At 36.1% G+C, this 11828-nt stretch overlaps 1 pseudogene; it reads left to right on the top strand.

The window, feature by feature from the left end:
• Positions 1–4338: 4338 nt before the first annotated feature.
• LOC129551219 (nucleophosmin pseudogene) lies at positions 4339–5293 on the top strand (annotated as a pseudogene).
• The last annotated feature ends 6535 nt before the right edge of the window (positions 5294–11828 follow it).

Below are 11828 nucleotides of genomic sequence, written 5' to 3'. Positions count from 1 at the left end.
TCATCAGCCTTATTTCTACCATTAATTGGCTTGCCATCTCTTTCTATAATTACCAATGCCATCTCTCACTACTTTGATGGTTTTTTCTTCTCTACTCTGAATTCTCATCTCTGTCTCATTCATACAACCATGAATTCATATTTCCTGAATCATTTCAGTTTTGCTGAGTTAAATCCCCAGCTCATTTCAGTGTTGGATAAATCACCAACCTGTCTTAAATCATGTCAACATTTTGAAAATCTGATGTTAAACTAACAAATCCCCGAATTGTAATTTTCTTGATTTCATATCTTTTACTCCATCAACTTCTGCTACCATGCTACACCTTTGAAGTTGTTCATCCCCTTCATTATGACGTCTGATGCTTTGGCTTCTTAGTTGTCTGTATATGTTTCCTGCTCTGTGTCTTAGTTTGTGTCAGTCTTTCTGTGCAGAATACTATCCACCTATTGAGATACTCTGTAGCATCCAAAGATCATTCTGAGTGTTGTTTGCCTGAAGCATTCTCTGGTCTCTTTGGTTGCAATTAAAAACCTTTACATTTATAGGTGCTTTCTCCTACAATAGTTTATTTTATGATCACAACAATCTTGTGAGTTCTGTAGTTATTGCATCCATTTTACAGGTGGCAGACCTGGATCTATAGATGAGGTTTTACCTTTTGTTCAGTGCTCTTTCTGCTAAGCTACCCTGCCAGAAGCAAGTCCTCAGAATTTGTTTGGTATATCATTTGCAGCATTCAATAACACTTAACATATAGTGGCTTATTGTGTAGTTATTTTTATACATGCAAGAGCTCCTGCTTCTATTTTTTAAGTTCCAGATAATGTCTTAATTTCCTTTAGAGTCCCAAAGCGGCTGCCCCAGTGCCTTAAACATGGAAGATGCTCAATATATATTTGTTGAATAGATGAACAAATTAATTAAAGGACATTACAAAAGATAGAGTGTTGGAAGCCAGAGCCAAGATACAGGGCAGCATGCTTTTACAATACTATTTTGTAAGTAAAACAATTGAGGCTTAAAGAGGGCAAAAGGTTTCTTGGGGTCACATCACAAATTAGGAACAGAATTAAAAAGAAAACGCAGAGGCCCTGAGGTTCCACTCTGCTGCTTAGTCACTGAGTCTTTCTTCTTTTCAGCTTTCAGTCATGGCTCTCTCTCTAGATTGAAAGAAAGATTCACTTATGGAAAATGGTGCGTATAGTGTGACGGGGAATGAGAGGCTGGCCCCATGACATTTCCATACCCTTAACAAGATCAGCTGTGTTTAGCATCTTTCTTTATCAGTTTTGTCCACTTCATGATCCTTCAGGTTTAAATGTGCTCCTTACTTCAATTGATTCCCATAAATATGGGGATGTTATGAAGATTAGTGATGCAAGACACATAATAGCCTGCAAGGTCTACAGAAAGAAGGTATTACATAAATACAAAAACATGATTATTTCTGTCACTCACAACAAGTCTAAGCTCACCATCGCATAGTTCACAGGCTGCTGAGCCATCAGCAGATGATATACATTTTTTTCTCTACGTGGATTAAAGTGGAAAAGATTTCCCTTGGGGGTATTTGGACCATTTATTCCAATTAAGTTTTATTTTTTCTGAGGGGGAACAGTTAGTTGTGGTGGTAGAGGGTTAGAAGTGAAATTAATTTCGGGTTCAAATATGAACGGAGTGCCAAGCAAGAAAACCAATATAAAGAAATAAATGCAAAATTAATACCAACTTGTAAGAATGTGGACTTGTTTGTCTCTTGCTTGCATTTCATGTGATACTGGGTTTATTCTGAAACAAAATGCTATCAAACACATTGAATTCAGCTGAACTTAGAAGAAGAACGTGAGTCTTCTGGTAGAGCTCTCTATAATCAATAGAGGCATGATAAAATTTAGGTTTGATTATAAGAAACATTATTTTATGGGAAATAGTTTTATATGAAATCAATGTTATTATTTGATTTGTTGTGATTCACACTTCTGAATCTGCAATTACATTCCGTAATTACATGACTTAGTGGTCAGATAATAGTATTAAGTGGTGGAAAACAGGGTTTACCATTTTCTAGTTTTGTTGCATGTACATATTAGTATTTTTTCTTATCCATCGTGGAAAAGGTGACCTTCCATAGTCTGATGACCTGGTTTAATGGTTCCATCAGGCAAACGACCTTAGAATTTATTGCCAAGAAGATTGCCTCAACAATAACTAGGAAAAAGTGAAACTCGTTATCTGACAAAGATATGCTCCTAAAATTAGAACAGTGACCACTAAATGTCTGCATATATCTGGTCCACATGTTCAATGATCTGGGCATATATTTGCAGCTAACTAACTCTGGCATGTTCATGGGAAAGCTAAGTGGCTCAGAATCATCTAAAGCTTTGCTTTAGAAGTTTTATGGAGGTTTTTGTACAGTTCCCAGGTTGATATTAAACTGATTCTATAATGTGGAAATCTGGGATCTCAGGTGAATCCTTGTCTAAGTACTGAAGGTGAAGCCCAGTTGTTCCTGGGGATTGGCCGTCCTGGCTTTGCCTCCTCTCCTTGAGTTGGTAGGCAGTTCTTCCATAGAAGGAGAATCTTAGATAGGCTTTTCAGGCATCATAAAAATTGTTAACAGTTTTATCTGCTCATCTGGAATGCAATGCCCCTTCTTATTTTTCTGCAGCAACTAGTAGTATCTCCTTCAAAACGTGTGTCAGATTATTATTATTTTTTGTGTGTGCCAGATTATTTTTATATTCTGCCTCTATTTCTTAACTGCATATTTCCTCTAAGAAACTGAGGCACAGGGAAGTGAAATGAGCTGTCCAAGATGAAATAGACTGCCAAATCTGGATTTCCTAGATTCCAGAGACTGTGATCCTTTTCATGTGCTACCATCCGTCCAAAGTCTGAGTGTGAGATGTGATTCTTTGGTTCAAGAACCCGAACTTCATCAACTTCTTTGAATACTCATACATTTTATCACTGGATCCAATTTGAAGCTAAAATGGCAGTAATAGTCATTTATATTAGCTTAGACTTGGTGGAATTATTCTCCCTGCCTGTAACTTTTATCAAAAGAGATCACAAAAAGTAGCAACAATAGACTTTTTTTCTTTCAGTTCCCAGATTAAATTTCACAGGATAATTTCTCTTAGAATTTAGAAACTGTTATAATTTTCTTCTGTGAGGAATTAATGTGCTTTCTACTTTCAATTAATAAAAATTATATCCTTTTACAAGTTTTTTTCACTGACTAAAGTTCAGAGTTAAACTGGATATTTTTTCATATGAACTAAGTAATATTTTTGGTGAAAATATTTACTTTTTCTCTACTTTTTGATTCTGTTTTTCTAATTTATTAAGTGTATTTTGCATGTTATTTGCTTCAGCCATCTTAATTCATATCAATAACTAACAGTAAGCATAAAGAGAATAGAACTTAATCCTTCTACCTTTTCTCTTCTTATGCTCTCTTCAAGAGAAATTATAAACTGTACAATGTGTCCTTTTATAGAAAAGGATCTGAATTCTAGGTAAATATTCTAGAGAGGATGACCATGTTGAAGATAAAGAATCCAATAAACTTATCCACTGCATTTTGAGTATAGACTATGTCTTAGGTAATATGGGATACTAGGCATGGGTGCATGCTAAATTGTTTCATTTGTGTCTCTTTGCCACCCTATGAACTGTAGCCCACCAGGCTCCTCTGTCCATGGGATTCTCTAGGCAAGCATACTGGAATGGGTTGCTGTGATTTCCCCCAAGCAATCTTCCTGAACCAGGGATTGAACCCATCTCTCAATCATTGGCAGGCAGGTTCTTTACCATTAATGTTACCTAGGAAGCCTGTGGGATGCTATAAGCTTTAATATAAATGAAAACATAGCCTTTGACTTTTCCAGCTTGCAAACTAGAATGCAAAAGAATTGCCACAGTATATAATTAAGTTTATAAAAAATTTAAAAGGACTTAAAGAAAATTTAAAATCTCTAGAATATATTATGATAGTGACATTTTAAAACTTGAAACCATCCAAGATAATAATTTAAAGCTTTTAGTTTTGAAACTAAATGAGACTATCTCAGCAACATATTCTAATATGTGATTAATCTTTCATACTAGTGTTCAGTTCTTTATACTGAGCTTTTTATCCACTGAGAAATTCATCAGTGTTGTTCCATGAGCAACATACTATGAACAGGCATGGATATTGCATGGATATTGTAGCCTGCAGATTTTGTATATATTTTTTGGCTTATTAACCTTACTTCCTCTATTCAAAAAACATGTGGCAATGCAAGCAAGAATGACATTATTTTAAAGGTAATTCTTGTCCCTGGTGTGATTCTGTCCGGTGCGGCTGCTCCTTCCAATAGTAGTCGTTTAATTCCGTCCGGCTTCTCTCCCACGTAAGTGCGTGCCGCCAACCCATGGAGGATTCAGTGGACATGGACATGAGCCCCTTGAGGCCCCAGAACTATCTTTTCGGTTGTGAACTAAAGGCTGACAGAGATTATCACTTCAGGGTGGATAATGATGAAAATGAGCACCAATTATCTTTAAGAACGGTCAGTTTAGGGGCTGGAGCAAAGGATGAGTTACACATTGTTGAAGCAGAGGCGATGAATTATGAAGGCAGTCCAATTAAAGTAACACTGGCAACTTTGAAAATGTCTGTACAGCCAACGGTTTCTCTTGGGGGCTTTGAAATTACACCACCTGTGGTCTTAGGGTTGAAGTGTGGTTCAGGGCTGTGCATATCAGTGGACAGAACTTAGTAGCTGTGGAGGAAGATGCAGAGTCAGAAGATGAAGAAGAGGAGGATGTGAAACTCCTAAGTATATCTGGAAAGCGTTCTGCCCCTGGAAGCGGTAGCAAGGTTCCCCAGAAAAAAGTAAAGCTTGCTGCTGATGAAGATGATGAGGACGATGACGACGATGAAGAAGATGATAATGATGATTTTGATGAGGAAGTTGAAGAAAAACCTCCAGTAAAGAAATCTGTATGAGATACGCCAGCCAAAAATGCACAAAAATCAAACCAAAATGGGAAAGACTCAAAACCATCAACACCAAGATCAAAAGGTCAAGAATTGTTAAAACCAGGAAAAAACACCTAAAACACTGAAAGGACCTAGCTCTGTAGAAGACATTAAAGCAAAAATCTAGTAAGTATAGAAAAAGGTGGTTCCCTTCCCAAAGTGGAAGCCAAGTTTATCAATTATGTGAAGAATTGTTTCCGGATGACTGACCAGGAGGCTATTCAAGATCTCTGGCAGTGGAGGAAGTCTCTTTAAGAAAGTAGTTTGAACAGTTTGTTAATAAATTTCCGTCTTATTTCATTTCTGTAACAGTTGATATCTGGCTGTCCTTTTTATAATGCAGAGTGAGAACTTTCCCTACCATGTCTGATAAATGTTGTCCACATTCCATTGCCAAGAATGTGTTGTCCAAAATGCCTGTTTAGTTTTTAAAGATGGAACTCCACCCTTGCTTGGTTTTAAGTATGTATGGAATGTTATGATAGGAATAGTAGTAGTGGTGGTCAGGCAGATGAAAATGGTGGGGAGACAAAGATATACATGTGAAATAAACTCAGTATTTAAAAAAAAATAAAGATAATTCTTGAATCTGCTCTCATTTATATGAAAAGTGAATTGTTTACAAACCCCAACCTAATTTTGACTACAATATATCAAGCGAATTTCTATGCTACACAGGGTCAAAATTATTACGTTTTAATTTTGCTCCAAATTCAAATTCTGAAGTAAAAATTCTTTACTACTGTAAGAAATACTTGATCACTGTCTCTCTTATGGGGGCTTCCCTGGTGGCTCAGTGGTAAAGAATCTTCCTGCCAATGCAGGAGATGTGGCTTAGATCCCTGGGTTGGCAAGATCCCCTGGAAAAGGAAATGACAACCTACTCCAGTATTCTTGCCTGAGAAGTCCCATGGATAGAGGAGCCTGTTGGGCTGCAGTCCATGGATTTGCCGAAGAGTTGGTTTGTGTATGTGTGTGTGTGTGTGTGATAAGAGCACTTAAGATCTACTCTCAGGAAATTTCAAGTATAGCATAGAGTATTTTTTTTAATATGTAAGGAAACAGTAACCCACTCCAGTATTCTTGCCTGGAGAATCCCATGGACAAAAAAGCCTGGTAGGCTACAGTCCATGGGGTTGCAAAGAGTCGGACACGACTGAGCGACAGAACGGAACGGAATGGAGTGTATATATGTTATTCCCAAATACAATGCAATATTATTAAGCATAGTCACTATGTTGTATATTAGATCGCTAGAACTTATTCATTTTATAACTGAAATTTTTGTATCTTTTGATCAGTATCTCCCCATTTTCCCCACCTCCCACCCTTTGGTGACCACCATTATATTCTCTGGTTTTATGAATTTGATTTTTTATAATATTTCATATATGTGATACCATACAGTATTTGTTTTACTCTGGCTAACTAATTTTACTTGGCATAATGTTCTATGGGTTCATCTATCTTGTTACAAATGGTAGAATTTCCTTCTTTTGAATGCTAACTAATATTCATTGTGTATATGTCTACATGTATCACATTTCTTTGTCTTTTTATCTGTTAATGGAAGATTGTTTCCATCTTTTGGCTCTTGTGATAAACAATAGTCAAACAAAATTTTGGCTATTGTGAAAGATATTGATTTCGTTTTCTTTGAAGATATATATATATATATATACACACACATTTATATATATATATATCCAATTTAATTTTTTTGGCTCCAAAATCACTGCGGATGCTGATTGCAGCCATGAAATTAAAAGATGCTTACTCCTTGGAAGGAAAGTTATGACCAACCTAGATAGCATATTAAAAAGCAGAGACATTACTTTGCCAACCAAGGTCCGTCTAGTCAAGGCTATGGTTTTTCCCGTGGTCATGTATGGATGTGAGAGTTGGACTGTGAAGAAAGCTGATCACTGAAGAATTGATGCTTTTGAACTGTGGTGTTGGAGAAGACTCTTGAGAGTTCCTTGGACTGCAAGGAGATCCAACCAGTTCATTCTAAAGATCAGTCCTGGGTATTCACTGGAAGGACTGATGCTAAAGCTGAAACTGCAATACTTTGGCCCCCTCATGAGAAGAGTTGACTCACTGGAAAAGACTCTGATGCTGGGAGGAATTGGGGGCAGGAGGAAAGGGGACGACAGAGAATGAGATGGCTGGATGGCATCACCGACTCTGTGGACATGAGTTTGAGTGAACTCTGGGAATTTGTGATGGATAGGGAGGCCTGGCATGCTGTGATTCATGGGGTCGCAAAGAGCTGGACACAACTAAGTGACTGAACCGAACTGAACTGAATATATCCAATAGTGGCAATGGTGGATCATAAAAACGGAATTAGCTATTTTTAATTTTTGAGAAACTACTATATTGTTTTCCACAATGGCTTTACTAGTTAACATTCCCACCAACAGTGTACAAGGGTTCCCTTTTTCCTACACCCTCACCAACACTTATCTCTTATCTTTTTGGTAGTAGACATTTTACCCAGGAAAGGTTTTTATAGTGTTCATCTAAGCCACTAGATCCAGGAATCTGTATTTTGATAAGCTCCTAGGATGATTCTTTGGAGGAGGAAGTGGCAACCCACTCCAATATTCTTACCTAGAGAATTCCATGGACAGAGAAGCCTGGACCCTCTCTCCATGGGGTCTCAAAGCGTCAGACACAACATAGTGACTAAACAAAAACAGGGAATTCTTATGGATCAAGGATGCATGGGAAACACTGAAATCAATGAGTTAATGCATGTATAAATTATTCTTCTTTTAGCAGAAAAATAGCTCCTATAATATTAAAATTAATATATTCTTCTAAATTATTTTAAATATGAATTCACGGTTAACTCTAAATTTAGTATTTTTGACTCCATATTTAGCATTTCATAATTCAGAAAAGTCCAGAGCCTTTGACCTTTGAAAAGTCATAAAAATTGAATCATTTTACTTACTTTCATTTAAAAAAAATATGTCAAAAGGTATAGTCCATGTCTTTTGTAAAAGTGGCTATTTTTATGATTATGCAAGATTCAATTAAAAGAGTATATACTTTTAACACAATCCTTTGGGTGAAATATATGATTAATATCATTAATATATATCATATCATTAATATCATAATATATATAATATCATTAATATATCATTGTTCATTGTCTTGATGTTGACATCTATAGGTTCAGGGTTAGTTGGCTGAAGGACCAGAATATTTGGTTTATATCCATGGATCATGCAGGGAGACTTCAACGCAGCTGCTGAAAAAATAAATGCAAAACGAGGGAGAGACTACAATTGAGCTGGCTACTTAGAAAAGAAAAAGAAAAGAAAACCAGATTCAGTAATTTTCTCTGCCTTTAGCTTAAGGGTGCACCAAGTGTTTACAATTACTTGTTTGGCAAACTGGAGTTTTGCATATTTCTCTTGGTTCAGGAGGCAAAACCATATGCTACTTATAATAATGAACTTTTTTAGGGCACAAAGTTATCATATTCATGTCACAGGAAATGTTTACATAGGAGCAAAATACTCTAGAATCAGAATAAATCAGTAACATTTTGGAGTTCAAACTTCCATATGCTTCCTTGGCATAATAAAGAAGAAGAATTCTGATGCTGTATAATACACTTTAATTAAAAACAAAACTTTTCTACAAATCATGGAAGTTCCCAAATAGTGCAGACAGATGTATCATTTTGCTGTATCATAAACATTTATCATTTTTAAGTGGAAAAAAGAATAGAAGCTATAATGAAGATATTGTGTACTTTTTTCTCTCTGAAAATATCAATTTATTCTGATCATTTAAAATAGGATTTGCTGTGGATTTGATTTTAGGAATTGTGCCATGTCAGGCTGCATCAGGAGAAATTGAGCTATGTTGTCTAGGTGATACAGAGGTATCTAAAGCATTTAATTCTTTCAAAAATTATGAATTGGGGTTTTAGTTCTTAAGAAGACATCTGCTCATTTTTCATGTTGGCAAGCTTGTGTTCTTTAGATTTCTTTTTACCATAAATATGATTTATACCAATAGTTGATGATTTTGCTATTATTTAAAAGCTTATTTCGCAGTTATTTTGATGCTGTTCAATGAAGAAGTTTCAGCAGTAGTGCATATAATATTTTCAAAATAGGGTCCTGATTGTGATAGGAAGTAGTCAATATGCTTGTGAAAAAATTCCATTTTATGTGATGAGTGATTTAATTCCATTTTATGTGATGAGTGATTTAATGCTGATTCTTTGTGGAAAAAACTCACTTGAATTACTCAGAGATACCCAGAATAATGGAGTTAGTTATAATCATTTTTGAAAAATATACTCTTGCACAAAAGTGAAAGAAATAATAAAATCATGTTTCTTTTTAGAGGTTTCAGCCTTACCTTACTAAAGGGACTGTTAAAGAAGTGATTATTGAAATACTTCTTGTTTGAAAATAAAGCATGATTGAGTTAAATCATCTGAACCTAGGATTTAGATTATCATCAGTTTTCCCAGACTGTTTAGATTGAAAAAAAGCTCTTGGATTTTTTTTTTTTTTTCATTCTGAAAAAGTAAGTGGTTGAGCTGCTAATTTCGTTTAAAAAGGATAAGAATCTCTATTTAGATCCTAGTTTTTAATAGTAATTGCAAATAAGGTAAAAAAATCAATATTTCATATACTACCTCTCCCCCTCAAATATCATGTTTTCAAATAGAAAATACAGGATTTCATACTGTATCTCCAAAGGGTAGATGGAGGAGAGCCCACAGCTTCCAGCTTCCAGGGTCTTATATTTTGAACTCAGTGGCAGTAAAACCATTTTCATGGTTGAAGGAGTACATAGGCTTGAATCTGTTTTCAAGGTAGCTAAGACCAAACATAATATAAAGTTTTTTTTTTTTTTGCACTACACTTTGCATTGCACCTGGAAGTAAATAGCTAACTAGAATAGACTAATGATATGTTCACTGTCGCCAAGAGCCGTGGAGTAAGTACCTCTCCCTGTCTGGGTTCTCCAGTGAACTCTTAAACCCTTGGCTTTTAATTCAGCAACACACTCTGAGGAGCGTGTCCCCTGCTCTTTATTACATTCCAGGGGCAGCTCCATCAAACTGCATCACCATCGCTTAGCACAGCATTTACTCTCTCTAATAAAAAAACACTCCAGGTGCTATATTGAATGGATTATTACCAACAGAGGATTCCAAAATTTGGTTTATGCCCTCCTCTTGCAAGATTCAGGGCAGCCTGAGGTCCCAGATGTGCTTTATGAATGCCAACATGACAACTGAAAAAGATGGAGCTGGATGTACAAAGATGGTCAGCAGAGAGCAACGTTCCATATTGTTGGCTTAGGAAACCATTTCAGGAGAAACAAAGACGGTTACTAAGCCTCTTTGTGAAAAAGGGTATCAAAGGCAAGATGGTTGATAAAGGGAAAAACAGAGACAGCAATGGCGAGGGTGAGAGAGAAAGCAAGCCAGTGAGTGACAGAATACCAATAGGACCTACAGGATTGAGGAGATAATTCCTTACATGTGGCAGTTACCTTTGGAAAGGACTAAGTACCTGATTCCTTCCTAGAAAGAAGACCAAGCACTTAATAAAATATATAAATAGGGATTCACATTCCCTTCCAAGATTATTTAAGGAAAGCGTTTTAATATTAGCATAAAATAATCAAATCCTGGTAAATTGGGCAGTATATACATTTTCAATGATAAATATTTGTCTCAAAAATAGAATTTTGTGCACAAAATGATTCTTTGAAGTCAAAGACTGAAATCTAACATGGTACACAGTGACCTCTCACCTGCTTCCTCTTTTCCTCCTTTACCAGTCTCCTTTTTAAAATTCTCCTGTCCTCACATTTTTATGTTTCATTAGCAGTAAATAGCCCTATTATTCTCCACACCTACTCATTTTTTCCCCATTTCTGTGGATTTGCATGTCATCTCTTCTGCATTTGGAACTTCAGTTTCTTTTTTGTCTAACGCAGGCCTTATATTAAGGTTCAGATCAAGGTATGCCTCCTCTAGGAAGCCTTCCTTTATGTCCTCACTTCTACCCTTAATACTCACTGCATTTCTACATTGCATTTTCTTTTTTTTTTTATGTTTTTCTTCTCAACCAGTCTCTCACTTGTTTGCTTACAGAGACTGGACTGAATGCATCATAAAATTCCATGTTCCCAGAACTGAGTGGCTGTTCAGTAAATAATTTTGCAAAGAATGAATGACTGAAGTGACTTCAGTAACGTGTATACCTGCTGTTAGGGAAAGTCAACTCAGATAATTTTATGAAAGGAAATGTTTTGAGTCCCAGATTTGCAATATTTGTAGGCTTCAATTCAAAGCCTTTAACTGCTGGATAGGCAAAGCCAGGGTTAGAAATATAGTCTTAGGAGGTAGGAAAATACTGAAGTGAATATTCTAACAGAACCAGAAATGTTTGTACATACTGCAATGAGTCATTCAGAAACTGTGAATTTCATTTCAATTAATATCTCTCTAGAAATAAAGTAGCTTCTGTCATTCATTCACATATTTATTTTTGAGAAATTATAATAAGCCAAGCCCTAGGTTAGGCTCTGTGGAAACAAGGCTGGATACAACACATGTTTTGTCTCTGAGGGTTCACAGTCTGGTCAGAGGTAATACTATGGCTAGCAGACAATTCTATGGGGATGAAAGATTTTGAGTGATGAGAATTTAGCCTAGTACATGAAGAAAAATCCTCAAAGAGAAACAGACAACTTAAATCAAATCTTCACGCTAAAGCAGGATGGGAGAAGATGG

The sequence above is a fragment of the Moschus berezovskii genome, chromosome 1, assembly GCF_049115385.1.
Source record: "Moschus berezovskii isolate FMDL1 chromosome 1, NW_MosBer_1.0, whole genome shotgun sequence".
Lineage (NCBI taxonomy): Eukaryota > Metazoa > Chordata > Mammalia > Artiodactyla > Moschidae > Moschus > Moschus berezovskii.
Note: the sequence above shows the minus strand (reverse complement) of the source record. Positions and strands in the feature narration are given on the sequence as shown.